General features: G+C 38.7%; 1 protein-coding gene across 2 annotated transcripts in view; it reads right to left on the bottom strand.

The window, feature by feature from the left end:
• Positions 1-13,927, bottom strand: part of cntn4 (contactin 4) — a 172,343-nt gene that overhangs the window by 140,306 nt on the left and 18,110 nt on the right. The gene's annotated exons all lie outside the window — the stretch shown is intronic.

Here is a 13,927-nt window from a genome sequence, read left to right as displayed (position 1 = left end):
GTCCAGTTGCTTTAAGATCTGAGTGGACTATATGACTTTAATGTAAACCGTTCATTATTATGACAACGATACTGTTACAAAGTGGTATTGTATGTCTGCACTGATATACAAGACTGAACAGCCAGTAGTGTGTCTCACTGACTGATAGAGCCTAAGATTACATGAAAACTATATTATTATTCACTACATTAGAACAGTGTTTGCTAGAAGGCTTGAAATCTAAATATAGCTCTGTTATTAATATGAAGTTGCGTGCAAGATCACACCAAGCAAAGGTTGAGGAGTGCTATGCGTGAGGAGTATTCACGTATGAATGCATGTGACTACAGGACATGCTTGTTAGATTGGATCCAGAAAACTTGCATTTTGCACTTTTAATACACAGCTTCAGTTTGCAGAGTACCATAAATGACCTTCTTGTTGAAATTTGCTGTATGAATAAACTTACCTTCATAGTATTGTATTGTATACTTGCTCATTATTATTATGTAGGATTGTACAACTGTAGTACCTGAGTACAGTGCAGTAGCCTTGTGCTATGTCACAGTGCTGCAATTAATCTGGGGTTTCCATTGTAACGTTTTCTATGTTCCTACGTTATACAAAGGTCATACAATGGTATACAAACTGCCTTCAATAATTAAATGTATACAGAAATGTTCATAATAAAGACGTGGGTATCGCAGGGAAGAAAGAAAAAAAAAGCACATGAGCAGGATTCTTGTACATTTAGCTTGCAAATTACAATAAAATAAATAAATATAGTTTTTAACCTTGCTCTCGAATGTCAGCATCCGCGGCTATTTGCCATGACTTCAGCAGTTTGTCCTATTTTCCTATTTGCGATGACAGTAAGCTCGCAGTGGTCAAGCACATACTGTGTCCTGCTCAGGGCGAGCTATGACTCACAGAGTGAATCCAGTCTTGGGGTGACACATGGCTAAATGGCTCTACAGTTCCCCCAGCTATGTGTCTGTCTCAGCATTAGAGCTGCTAAGCTGCTCACTGAGCATTTTAGGTGCATACTTGCATTGGCTGCACTTCTGACACAGTCGCAGGAGGGGATGTTGTGAAATGAGTATGTAGGTAGATTTATCTTATAAACACTGATTTTGATAGACGTTAGCCTTGGCTTAAATGTAGAACAAGATGGATAACCACAGATGTATTGGCCAATTAAGTTTTTGAAGATTTATTGCATCATTGTACATTTCAGTTGACAAATGACAAGAAATTGCAGAGCCGAAATGCTAAACTATGTCCACACTGTTTTTAACACTGTAATATAAAACTTGTGCTTGTGCTCTTAAATGTTCAACACAGCAATGTGGTTGTTTGAGTCCATGAAAACTTTTTAGCTTTAATCATGTTTGTGATGATGGTTTAAATGATTGCTGCTGTTTGAAAGTGGTGATCTGCTAACAACAATGATAATGACATCAATGTTGATCATAATGATGATGATCATAATGATGATAACAGCGAGGCTGATTGCATGGTATTTTCTTAGTGGCACATTTTTCGGTCAGTGGCTTTGCTATAGTCACATATTTCCAAGTCATGGGCAATAATAGCACTTGAGCTGTAACTGGTCACTGTTCATGAGTAACTTTGTCTCAGTCTGGCACTAAATATTAGGTATACCAATCAGCTACAACATTAAAAGGGCTAACAGCTGAAGTGAATAGCACTGATCATCTTATTACGATATAATGTACTGCTGTGAAACCTCTGGTCCTGGCATTGTTGTGGATGCCAAATGACACGCACCTCCGATCCAAACAACATTAAAGCCCTTCGTGGCAAAGATAGTCCCCAGTGGCAGGGGTCCTCTTAGCAGGACAATGTGCCTTGACACACCACAGAAATCAATGTCCAAAGGACACGACAAAGAGCTTAAGGCGTCAACCTGGCTTCACAATTCTTCAAATCCCTATCAAATCGAGTTCCCTCAAAACATCCTGCAACAAGTCTGATCAACCCATACAAACACTGTTACAGTCCCTTATGGCAAAGACATTCCCTGTTGACAGTGCCCCCCTGCAGGACAGTGTGCCATGACAAACCACACCAACTGCTCGGGAATGGCCCAAAGGATGTGACAAAGAGCTCAAGGTGTCAACCTGGCCTCTCAATTCTATAAATCCGGATCAAATCAAGTATCTACAGAATATGTCTGATCACAGTGGCCCCACCTTCCACTCACAGGACTCAAAGGATCCACTACTAATGCCCTGGTGCCAGACACCACAGGCAAACCCTCAGGGGTCCTGTGTCTATGCCTCGACGGGTCAGAGCCAAATCCGATCCACGGTAGGGCCTCCATGGATCTGACTTGTTCGGGCACATCCCAAAGACGTGCTCAATTTGGTTGGGATCTGGCGGATTTGGGAACCATGCCCATGTCTTGACTTCTAGGTCCCATTCCATAAGTAGTTTTGCAGTGTGGCAGGGCACATTATCCTGCTGGATCTGACACTCAGACATGAAGTTGCCTACCTGGGCTCATTTGTAATTAATTCAAAGATGATGAAATTATGTCATTTTGCTACAGACACCTGGAATCCTGTTCACAAAGCCCCCCATTTTGTAGACCCCCGGCTTGGTGTTTGGTTGCTTTTAATAGCCAAGCGTTACCATTTGCTCTCAGTGTACAGTGTTAAATCAGGTCAATCAGTGTATCCGAGTATGTTACTGTGATCTGATTTACTGTGAGGTCTTTGTCGGAAAAGCATCCAAAAATAAATGTATTCAGTAATCCAAAATGTGCCTAAACTGACAGGCAGGGGTTATAAATGAGAGGATACCAGCCTCCTATTCATCTCTTTGCTCCCACTCTCAAGCTAGTATTCACGGCAGAGCTGCTTTGGTCTGTCAAAGAGCAGTTGCTATGACAAGTGACAGTTTAAAGAAGAAAACAAAAACCTCTAGTCCAATTGCAGGCGACAGTATATGAATTTATAGAGCATGACTCTGTATACATTACAAAAAAAAAAAAAGATTGAGGAGCACATACTTAAGTCCAGTTTGTGAAATAAGGTTTTCATTAACACCCTCACACACTCCTACTAACTCTCATATAACAACCTGCCCTCAAAAGCAAAGCAGATGATAGCACATCTTCTGAGGAGGCGGATCAAATATCTTGCGCTGACGTTTTTTTCTGAGACTATACATGGAGTTCATTAGAGATAGTGTCCCCTGTGATTGTTTGAGATAATACACAAGGCTCTGCTAGTGGAACAGATATGGCAGCGCCACATGAACCTTGAAGAAAATGTATTTTCTCCATGTTGCTGGAGACTCGCTGAAGTAAGCCCGGGAGGACGTAAAAGCCTTCATAAATGTGTTCAAAGAGTCAAGAATTCTGGCTTCCTTATAACTATTAGGATAGATAGTTCTGTCACAGTGTGTAAGTAGTTCACTGGACTGGGAATATTCATTTTCTCTGGTCAGGACACTGATATATGGTATATTTTTAACAGCAAGGGTTCATTTCACACCCAATGGTTATGTAAAAGCAGAGAAAATGAAAAGCAAACTTAACATGATAATGATATAACGTAAAACAAATAAATTACAGTTATTTCGTCATGCTCTTAATTTGGAGCATTTGCACTTTGTATCCACGAGAAACTGAATGCTTCTGAAGACCACCCACTTTAAATGGACATTTACAATTTACTACAATTTAGCCTAATTAATGTGAAGTTGACAGGGGCGACCAATCTCATTTTTTATCTTTTTTCCCTATTATGTACGTGAAATAGTAATTATATTGTGATGACAATATTTGTATAAATATGCATCCATTGCCAAAACAACAAAATATTTCCCCTCAATTATTATTTTTTTCTTCTTTTTCAGTTCCCCTGACCTTATTTTGTTCAGCACAATAATTAGCTAAAGTAAAATGCCTTTGATTAGTTTTAAACACCTTTTTTATTCTGCCATATTTCACTTCTGATTAGACTCCTACATTTACAGGAATGTCATCAGCAACAATTAATTGAGGAAATTTGTTTCATGTATTTATTCGGGGCTACATTCTGCTGTAACCTGTAAGCAGACTGTTGTGTGTTGGTTCTGCAGAGCCTGCTTGTGGCATAAATATTGCATGTCACCAAGAAGGGCTATACATAATGTAATTGTTATAATTTCCTATGTTTGGGGTTACTCTGTGTTTCTTTTGTTTGGTACCACTGGAGAGTGTGGGGGGCTTTGGGGTCACAGACACTCACAGTTCTGCTTAACCTCAAGGACAACTCTGATATGACTGAACAATGAGTCGCCATGTGTGGGTTGTCTGAAGGTCTTAGAATAAAATACATATCGTGTAAAGCCTAAAAGGAATACATAATTCAAAGCACTGTTCTCAAATCTAGACAAGAATTAATGCAGTATTATACAACTTCAGGCAGCGTTCTGCTGTACAGCTGACTGCTGAGGTTTTGAAATATCCATCACAGTAAGATTTCTGCCTCCCCAGTTTGGCTTCTAGTGATCAACGAACTGAAAAATGACACTTGAAAAAAGCACAACACATCTTCTCAGAAACAATATCCTGGTTACTCTAAATAATTTACTGACTTAACTGTCAACAGTTTTATTTGCAATCAAATGCAATGTTTTAATGTTTTCAGCATCACAAATGAAATTGGGTTCAACTTTATTTTGTCAGCTGGAGTTCGAAAAGTGAAGGTTGTTTACTGTAGGATCCACGATGTACGATGGCAAAGGGCTCAGCAGTCGATGACTGTCAGCCGTTATTGTCCTCGGGCTAACTGTATACTATATATATAGTGATTATACATAGTATACACATCAGTTGAGCAATGTGTTGGCAGATAAAAAAGGTATTCCCGACGAGCAGTGCAGTTGGGTTGTTATGTGATGTTGCTGTTGTGCTTTGTCCGTACCACTGCCCTGTGTACAGTTTAAGATCCCTGTTTTTTTTGGTTGTCGGAAGGTGATATGTTTATTTGGCCCTTTAAGAAGATTGTGGACTTATCCAATATAATGATACCTTTTCATTCATATTGATGAAATGTCCTACTTTTGAATGTGTAGAACTAGATATTCTGATATTTTATCTGTTATAGTTGTTTAGTGTCTTTTCTCAATGCTGTATGAAGGAAACTGGACCTGCTTGAGTTTCTTGAAGACATTTTACCTCTCATCCAAGATGCTTTTTCAGTTCTAACAGATGAGTGCAATCTTTAAACCCTTTCGAAAATGTTAACCCATACAGAGTCATCGAGGTCACTAAGAGTCATTTGGGTCAACCCTGTCTGAGTGTATATGGGTGTTATGCCGTATGACGAGGGAACTTAGGAAGTGGTTCTATATACAATGCAGTCCTTCTGAGGCAGACAGCCTAACATCCATTCACACTTGGACCCAGTTGACCCCAACCACTCACATGTGACCTCAACAACTGAAACTCAGAAGTCACATGTTACCTCAGCAACTCTGAGAGGGCAAACGTCAACTAGTCAGTAAGTACTCAAGAAGACTCTTTGATAAGAGGTGAAACTTCTTCAAAAAACTCAAGCTGGTCCAGGAGTGTTTGTGTAGCACTTTGATATGCCATGACCTGGATGACTGGGGATCTTCACCAACGTGTCTATAGTCTACTGGACCTGCTTCTGTCACAAGTGAATTTCCCCGATGTGGGATGAATAAAAGTCTAAAGTCTTGTAAGCCCATGGGCTGGACACTATAGTGGTAATAATGCTTTGAGTTTCCCATCTTGTCAAATAATGACACTTTGGGAATGAAGGCCTGGTCAGCCAGAGTTGGAAATGAGAATATTTTACAAATAGTAGCTTAAATAGTCTATAGTCTAAGTTGTTGGAATGTACATATTGTATAACTGTAAAGCTTGAATTTGATCTCTCAATTTTTTTAAATTTTGTATTTGGCTTGTATTTATTACATTCAAATAGCTCTCTGTTTTATTTTTTAACACCTGCCTCTAGTGTTGCTATATGTGTGAATTTTCCCCTGAGGAAAAATAAAGTCTTATTTATCACATTTAATCTTTTCCTAGGTTATTGCCTGACATCTTAGTGCCGCAGATGACTGGACTTGCAAAACACTGTGTGTTTATTTAGCTGTCACCTCAGCAATAATACTCTTCTGGGGCTCCATAAAACAATGCCTTTGAATATCACAGATGGGAGATGTATATCAGCGGACACCCTCACTTGAGCGGAAGACACTTATGAACTGATTCAATCTGCACACACCGAACAACCACACACACACATACACACCTCCCACAACAACTGCTCTTGAGCAAAGTAGTGAAGCAGCTTGTTGGCGAACAGCACAAACAAATTTGATCTCACTGAGCAGTCCCCAGGAGAGATTGTGAGTATGAGCATAAATCATGTAACGCTGAAAAAAAGTGTGTTCGGCACACAATCCTCAAGTGAATACAAGTCAGAGACAAAAAAGATATATGATCCCCCCATGGTTCCTATATGATCCTCTCAAATGGATATTCAAATAAATAAATGAAGCTCCAGATAAATATTTGATGCACAGAACAGAGGAAGCTTTGTTATATTAGTGTACTTATTCATATCAGCAGTAAGCTGGAGGCAGTTATCTTTACGTATGAAATATTAAAGAGGCTGACACTTTGAATCATTTATTATAACTAATGCAGATATGATCTGTTTAATTGCTCCATTTGTTAGTCACTTGTTAAGTAACCCACACACACCTTGGTGACATTGTGTTACATGATTGATTCTTTAAATGTTAAATTGTCTGAGCCTCATTAGTGTTATTCTTAAATACAATGGAAGTCCTCTGATGGAGAAATGTGCAGCGCTTGTAACTGTGTAGCGAGTGTATATTTGTATTTGTGTATGCATGTTTACTTTGTGTTGTTTATTCATGTACTGTATGATCTATTATGTATGTTGTAGGGAACTGATTTAATGACCTATATGTGTAATGTAGACATATGCATTGGTTACCTCTCTGATGTTCACTGTGCTAAAGTAAACAACTGTTTGTACTGAGAGCAGAAGTTAAAAGTTAATACTGGATCGGGGTTTATATTGAAGTTTAAAGTTTTAGTGAGAAAGGGATTCAATTTAATCAATGTTTAGATTTCAAACTAAACTGTTAAGTTTCTCTGCTTACATGAGCTGGTACCATGTGCACACACATGTTTTTTTTAATGTATTTGAAATATGGGAATAATAAAACACCATAATAAAACACTCAATTTCTGACACTTTCACAGTCACTGCCGTCAATGCAGCTGACGCAACATCTCCATTTTAATAAAAAGAAAATAACAGAAAAAAACAGAATAAATGTAGCATTCGAATATTGATTTTTGGCATTGATTGAAGGGCAGCGGCAGAAGCTTCAAAACATGGGAGTCTACTCTCGAATGTATTATCCACTTATGGCAACTTTGGTCTTAAGTTAAGGTATATTTATGGTTGGGCAGCTTAACAAAGGAAAGACTGTGTTTACAGCTAATTAAAACACAACACTAATTGCAGGTCTGGGAGGGAATGCACACTGTAGTTACCTGCCAACCGTTCACCATCCCCACCTCCACACCTTGCTTTCTGTCATGCTACATCAAGAACACAACACTTAGACCGTAAATGCCGGCACTGGACATAAAACATGAAGTCTGGATGTGACAAAAACACCCCTCAATCCTCCCCTACAGAACCCCAATTTTACAGAATATACCTCTAACATTTTCCTTTGAGTCTGATTGTACTGAGCACTGGAAGTTGTCCTTGTAGTCTGCGAGGCAGAGATGCTTATTTACGCCAATTTGTAGAACAATTAGCCAAAAATGGAATCTCTCCTTATAGTCGATGAAAACTGCACAATGCGTCCTTTGCTGTATTTTTGCATTTCAAAAAAACTTGCAAACGCAAACATCTTCTTGCATTTGCTAGCGCCTCTCAAGCGTGCACACAAGTTAAATTGATAGTGAACTTCAGCCACCCACTTAAATAAACAAACCAGTCAAGTGAGGCTGAAAGTGAATTTGCTACGCTATGCAGTTTGGTACAACAGCTACAGGGATTTCCAAGGGGACTTCTCTCTGTGTCTGCTCGTGGTTGGACACAAAGAGAAGTGTTTGAGATGGTTTCTGTTGAATTAGAGTTTTTTTGGGAAAGCTGGGGAAGCTTGAAATGCTCAACGTCCTTCTTGTCCATTTTCCCCACATCTTTATAACGAAAGAGGTAAGGGAAAATATGGCATGAGCAACAGTGTGAGACAGAAAACCCACGTTCATATATTCTGTATACCACAATATCTCTTAAACTGCTCACAGAAGAAATGGCATTGTTTGAGTTGCTGTCAGGTGAAATTACCACCCTCGCAAACGTGTTGCCCACTGGTGCCCGTCGTCGCAGTAGGTGACTCATTTAAAAATATAATTGGATTTTCAGATTCGACTTGCAACTTCCATGCGTTATTATCAAGATTTTTTTACTCATTTGTGCATGAAAAACAAATCGACTTATAGCTCCCCAGGCTGAGGAGTGTAACCAAAGCCACAATAAACATCTGTACAATTCCTTCCCCAAAGCCTATATGAGGTTAACAGTACTTGCAAATCCATTCTTGCACTTGGCAGCATATTAAAGCCAGGCATTTTTTGGTCTGCATATTGTGCATCATTCCTGTTTCCAGAAGTCAATTTTCAGGCACCACTCTAATCTATATCTATGGCCATATCATCCATTGTGGAATGAGTTTTGTTCCAAACTGATAAGCGAGAGGGTAGTGTTGTAGTCAAGACCGCACCAACCGAGACCAAGACATTACCGAGACCAGAGAGTACCGAGACCAAGACGAGGCCAAGACATTTAGAGGTCGAGACCGAGACAAGACCATATGTATCAAAGGTAAATCATAACAAAACATCAAAATGTGAGTTTTCTTTTTATTTAAGTTTGCTTTTAAATAAATGCGACAACAAAAACAATCTTTGCTCTGTTGTTTTCAACGTCTACAGTCCAGCAAGTAGGATCCAAGGGCATAGCAATCCTTTGACTTGTTGCACAAATGAGCTGTTACTGTTAAGGAAGGAGCGAAGCCTGCGATCAGACCAGATGTCAGTAGTTAAGGACACTGTTGATTTTTTCATCATTCTCCAAAACAGTCTCCTTAACTTGCTTTACCTAAACTGGTATGTATTTCACAGTAATTGTTCTTCTTGAGATTGGTGTGTACTTGTTATCCACAGTCTCAAGAAAGTGTTTAAAATGTTAATTTTCCACAAGGGACAGTGGCAGACAACAGCAAATTATCAAATCTTTGACAATGACCGCACTGATGGCTTGCAGCCATGGGGAATATAGACTGTAGAGCTGCACTTTCTGGGCAAAGGATGGGATAGTTGGCTGTGCCAATTAATCTGCCTGAAATTCAGGAGGAAATAAAATGATTAGGTGAAACAAACACCAAGAGAGAATTCTCTGAAATAATGGTTTAAGTTGTGCAGAGAGAAAAGGTGTCAAAGCCTGTCAAGTTGCCTAATTGATGTGCAAATATTAAACAAATATTGTTTCTCTACTTAAAAGTACACTAGATTAAAATATGTTCCCTTTTTTTTCAAAAAAGGTTAGTAAAGTTAAGTAATTTAATTTATTTACAGTTTAAATTGAATGAATTTAGTTGTTTTTTTTAGTTTATTAACTTTGTTTGCCTTAAGATTTTCGGTGTAAGCCATGAAAACTCTTTGAACAGGAAACAATACATAAATCTATATATATTTAAATATCTATCTATTAATAGACAGACAGACTGATATATGTGTGCTTAGTGCCAACATACCATGCATCACTGCAATACTCAATATATACACTTTTTTATAAAATGAAATTAAACAGCACTTTTAATTACTGGTTTTAAACATTAAACATCTTTTGGACTTCATGCATTCACATTACCTACCATGTTTTGAGTATCTTGAATGAAGCTTTTTAACATTTTTATATTTTTATCGAACAAATATTAAACTATTACAACTACAACCTATTGAGCTGAGAAGTCTGTCACTCTAGTTGTATGTGTATCACACATTTTGGGAAAGAAATATGGGCCATTTCATCGATGTTGTTCTGTTATCTTGCTTGTGACAACAACGCCATGCGAGCTAATGTTAGCAAGCTATCTTAGCTGTAGGCTAATATAGTCGGTGTTTTGACAGTTAACAAATACATGCCTGAAAACAACCATGGAAAGAGTTGAGCTTATTTTCGCTTATTGTCTCTGGATGGGGGAGTTGAAATTTTTTTAAAGACTTTTGATATAACGTTAATGTTAAACTTTGTATGGTTACTGTTAGCTTACCTGTCTTTATGCTTCCTTTCGAGGTGACGGTAAAAGTTTGACGTCGTCCCAGCTGTTTTGGTGAGCGAAGCATTGCAGAATTTGCACACTGCCGAGTGTTTTCATTTACTTTTACAAATAAACTCCTTGTGGTGTGTAAAACCATATTCAATTGTAGCCGAGTTGGCAGACATCTTTCCATACGAGTTCACACAGCCTTCCTCCTGTCGGCTCCATACTCTGTGTGCAGGGTATGTGACTGGTAGCGGCAGGTAGCGGCTGCAGCAGGGGAAAATCTTTACACTACCAATGATTTGAAGTTATTAGCTGCTTTTGAGAGGGTGCTTTTTCACTCTTATCAGTAAGGCATGGACAAAAAGCCTATCAGATGTGGTCTTGACCTGTCTCGTTCAAAAAACCAGAGTTCGCCCAGTCCGAGCCTGAGACAAGACCGAGTAAAAATGCCCTCCATTCCAAGACAAGACCGATCTTGAGTACTACAACACTAGGAGAGGGTTAATACAATAATCTTGTGCTCGAGCTTAAAGTTCTAAAACAAAGCTCAGAGATCTTCATTTCCTGCTCGACTGGAAACAAATTAGCACTACAGTCGTCTGAGTATACGCATCCCTGGAAGATTGTCTAAAGCAAATGTTCACGTCGGGGGAGTTTTGCAGGGAGGATGAACCAATTTTAGTCTAAGAGCAATCCTTTCACGGCTGTGGGTCACGAAGACGTTCTCAGTGGGTATGTGAGGGAACACACTGCTCTCACTCAGTGGTTTAAAAATGTAGGAAATGTGTCCTCATTAACCCCAATTTTTCCATGATGTACATCTGAATACCCTGCTCTTGCTCTTACATAAAAAACTGTCTGAATAAAAGGACATACATAAGTTCATAATAAGACACTTGTAGATATCTGAGCAAGAACTGATATGACTTTGTTAAGCAATGTTCAAAAGGCACCAAAAGGGTTTTAATTCTTGCTAACTAGACAATTAGGACTAATATTTAATCGTTGGATGAATACCAAACACAAGATTTCATGGCAGTGTCAATGCTGGAAATAGCCCCCTATAGTGAGGTGAAAATAAAGTGCGACACATGTTAGAAGCTTCACTTTATGGAAAGGGAGAGAAAAGTAGTGATGGTACAGTGCCAGAATGCTGCCACAATGATTCGGGACACAAATGTCTAATGAAAACTGCTTCTTTTATGAAGCGCTGCCTCACATCACCACTGCCAAATAGGATAGTGGAGCATCTCAACAAATGAATGCACGCCTAGACACCAACAGTGTGCAGGTTTAAAAACAATGGATGCGGGTTTTGATGCGGTGTGAAGGTCAGGGTGGCAGATGGGGTTGTAGCACATTCAAATTTCTTGTGGGAGACTGGCTTTGCAGTCCAACCACAACCATATCTTAACCATAGTTTATCATAACCACAACCTTTCCCTAACATTTATCACACCATGATAAATCCAACATTTATCACACCATGATAAATGTTATGAGAATGAATCGAAAATCAGTCTTCTGTGTTCTGTTGCAGAAGGAGGACGTCCTCATCCAAAATCCAATCGGCGTAAATTGTTCCACGCTTCACTGTTTTTATTCATCTTTTTTTTTTTTTTTTGATTCTATATTTAAGTGCCTTTTAAGCCTCATTTTAAGCATTACGGACACTGCCATCTTGTTGCCATCCTCCACGAGGAGTAAACTCCATGAGGATTCAACTACACTCAACTGCCTGCTGGTCCATCATCACCAGCTGTCTGCTGTGCAATCATGTGGGATTGTTAGACCTATCATACGATGACCAGCGACGTGCTTTGGAAAAAAAAACACAAGGACAATGCAATATAACTCAAGGTTCCCTTTAACAAATCTAATAATCAAATGTGCAGAGGAGGGCAGGGGGTTCACAGGAGGCCTAATGTGTGTTGAGTAATGAGATGGAAGGTTTCACCAGAACACAGACCTCATCAATAGAGTCTTTTATTCATCTTGATTCGTGTAATACCTGTTGATTAAACACTGAGTGATTCAACTGATGCTCTCCAGTGACCCTCCTATTTGTAAAGGAGACAAATTAAAGTCCTCCATCAAAATGTGATCAATGCCAGGGAGCCTCTGGCTGAAATGGGCACCGTGGTATAATGAAGCTATAATTCAACTTTACTGCGCGGTAAATGAATGATGGACATTTGAAATAACCCTGGAAGGATTTCCTGTTAACTCATTGCCTCTTTGAGGCATCCATTTGAGAAATTAACCTAAATCTAACCTTTATTGTAGCTACAATATTTACATTATTAATGTATTTAATTGATTGATTAATTCATACATTGGTTCAGTGAATGACTGATTGAATGACTGGTGATATAAGGTAACAGACCCTAATTAGGGCCAGTCATGGTCTTCGTAACTGATGTTACTTTAAGTTAGTTTAATGCAACATTCTACTTGCACTATCATTCTATTCTCCAAATACAGCAGCTTGGTCTAAAGCAGGGGTCACCAACCTTTTTGAAACTGAGAGCTACTTCATAGGTACTGAACGGCTCCAAAGTCAAGTGTAACATTTCAAGCAGTGTCCGGTCAGAATTTGAAAACAAAGCATGTTGACAGAAAAATACTATGAAACATATCATGACTTTTTTTTTTTACTTTGACTCTTACTCACTTTGTCAGACCGTTGCAGTTTGGTTAGGTTTAGGCCCAAAAGAGCATAGGTTTACTTGATTAACCGAGTGCAGTAGGGTTCCACAGCTCAAGGATGAAAATGTATGATGATTACTCCATGGAAATGCAATCAAAGTTTATATGTGTCTTACCTACCAGTTTATAACAGTTATTATCAAGAGTGGATAGGGAAAAGAACGGAATTGAGCATTTCTAACTGCACTCGGTAATCGATTCGCAGGGCTTCCCCACAACAGGCAGATGCGGCAGGAGAGTGGTGAGTTGTGTTCCATTTACAACAGCAATCCGGCTAAGCTAGTGGAAGTTTGATGCCTCGAACTATGTGCTGGGGCCCTATTTGTACTGTTGCTGAAGTTTGGTGCTGTTTTGAGCATTATTTGTGGCTTTTTGATGGCGGTTTCTTGTTAGAGGCATATACTGCAATGTGTTGTTATTGTGTCTTACTCTGTGTCACGGTGTGTTAGACCATGGATTAAACTTTTAGTAGTGAATTTTTACAGTATAGTTTGCTATTTGTACATTAGCGAAAATATATTTACTCTTGACCACTGCTTCACAGTAAAGTTACTCTGTGGATGTTCTCCTTAACAAAGTTATATTTACTTTAATGACCACACTCATGAAAACATTGCTCCACAGCTCTACTTACTGTCAAAACTCCACACAAGGTGCCTTTAATGTGTGTGTGCTAAAAGCAGTGCTTATTATGGAGTCTTTAATAATAATGCATTAATTCAGTTAAAATTATATTATTATTATTATTATTATTATTATTATTATTATTATTATTATTATTATTATTATTATTTCATTCATTTGTCTATTTCTTTGTGTTCAGTAATGTAATTACATGGCAAGAATCTTTGTTTACATTGATGCTAGA

The sequence above is a fragment of the Sparus aurata genome, chromosome 6 (assembly GCF_900880675.1).
Source record: "Sparus aurata chromosome 6, fSpaAur1.1, whole genome shotgun sequence".
Lineage (NCBI taxonomy): Eukaryota > Metazoa > Chordata > Actinopteri > Spariformes > Sparidae > Sparus > Sparus aurata.
This window is presented reverse-complemented; position numbering and strand designations above follow the sequence as displayed.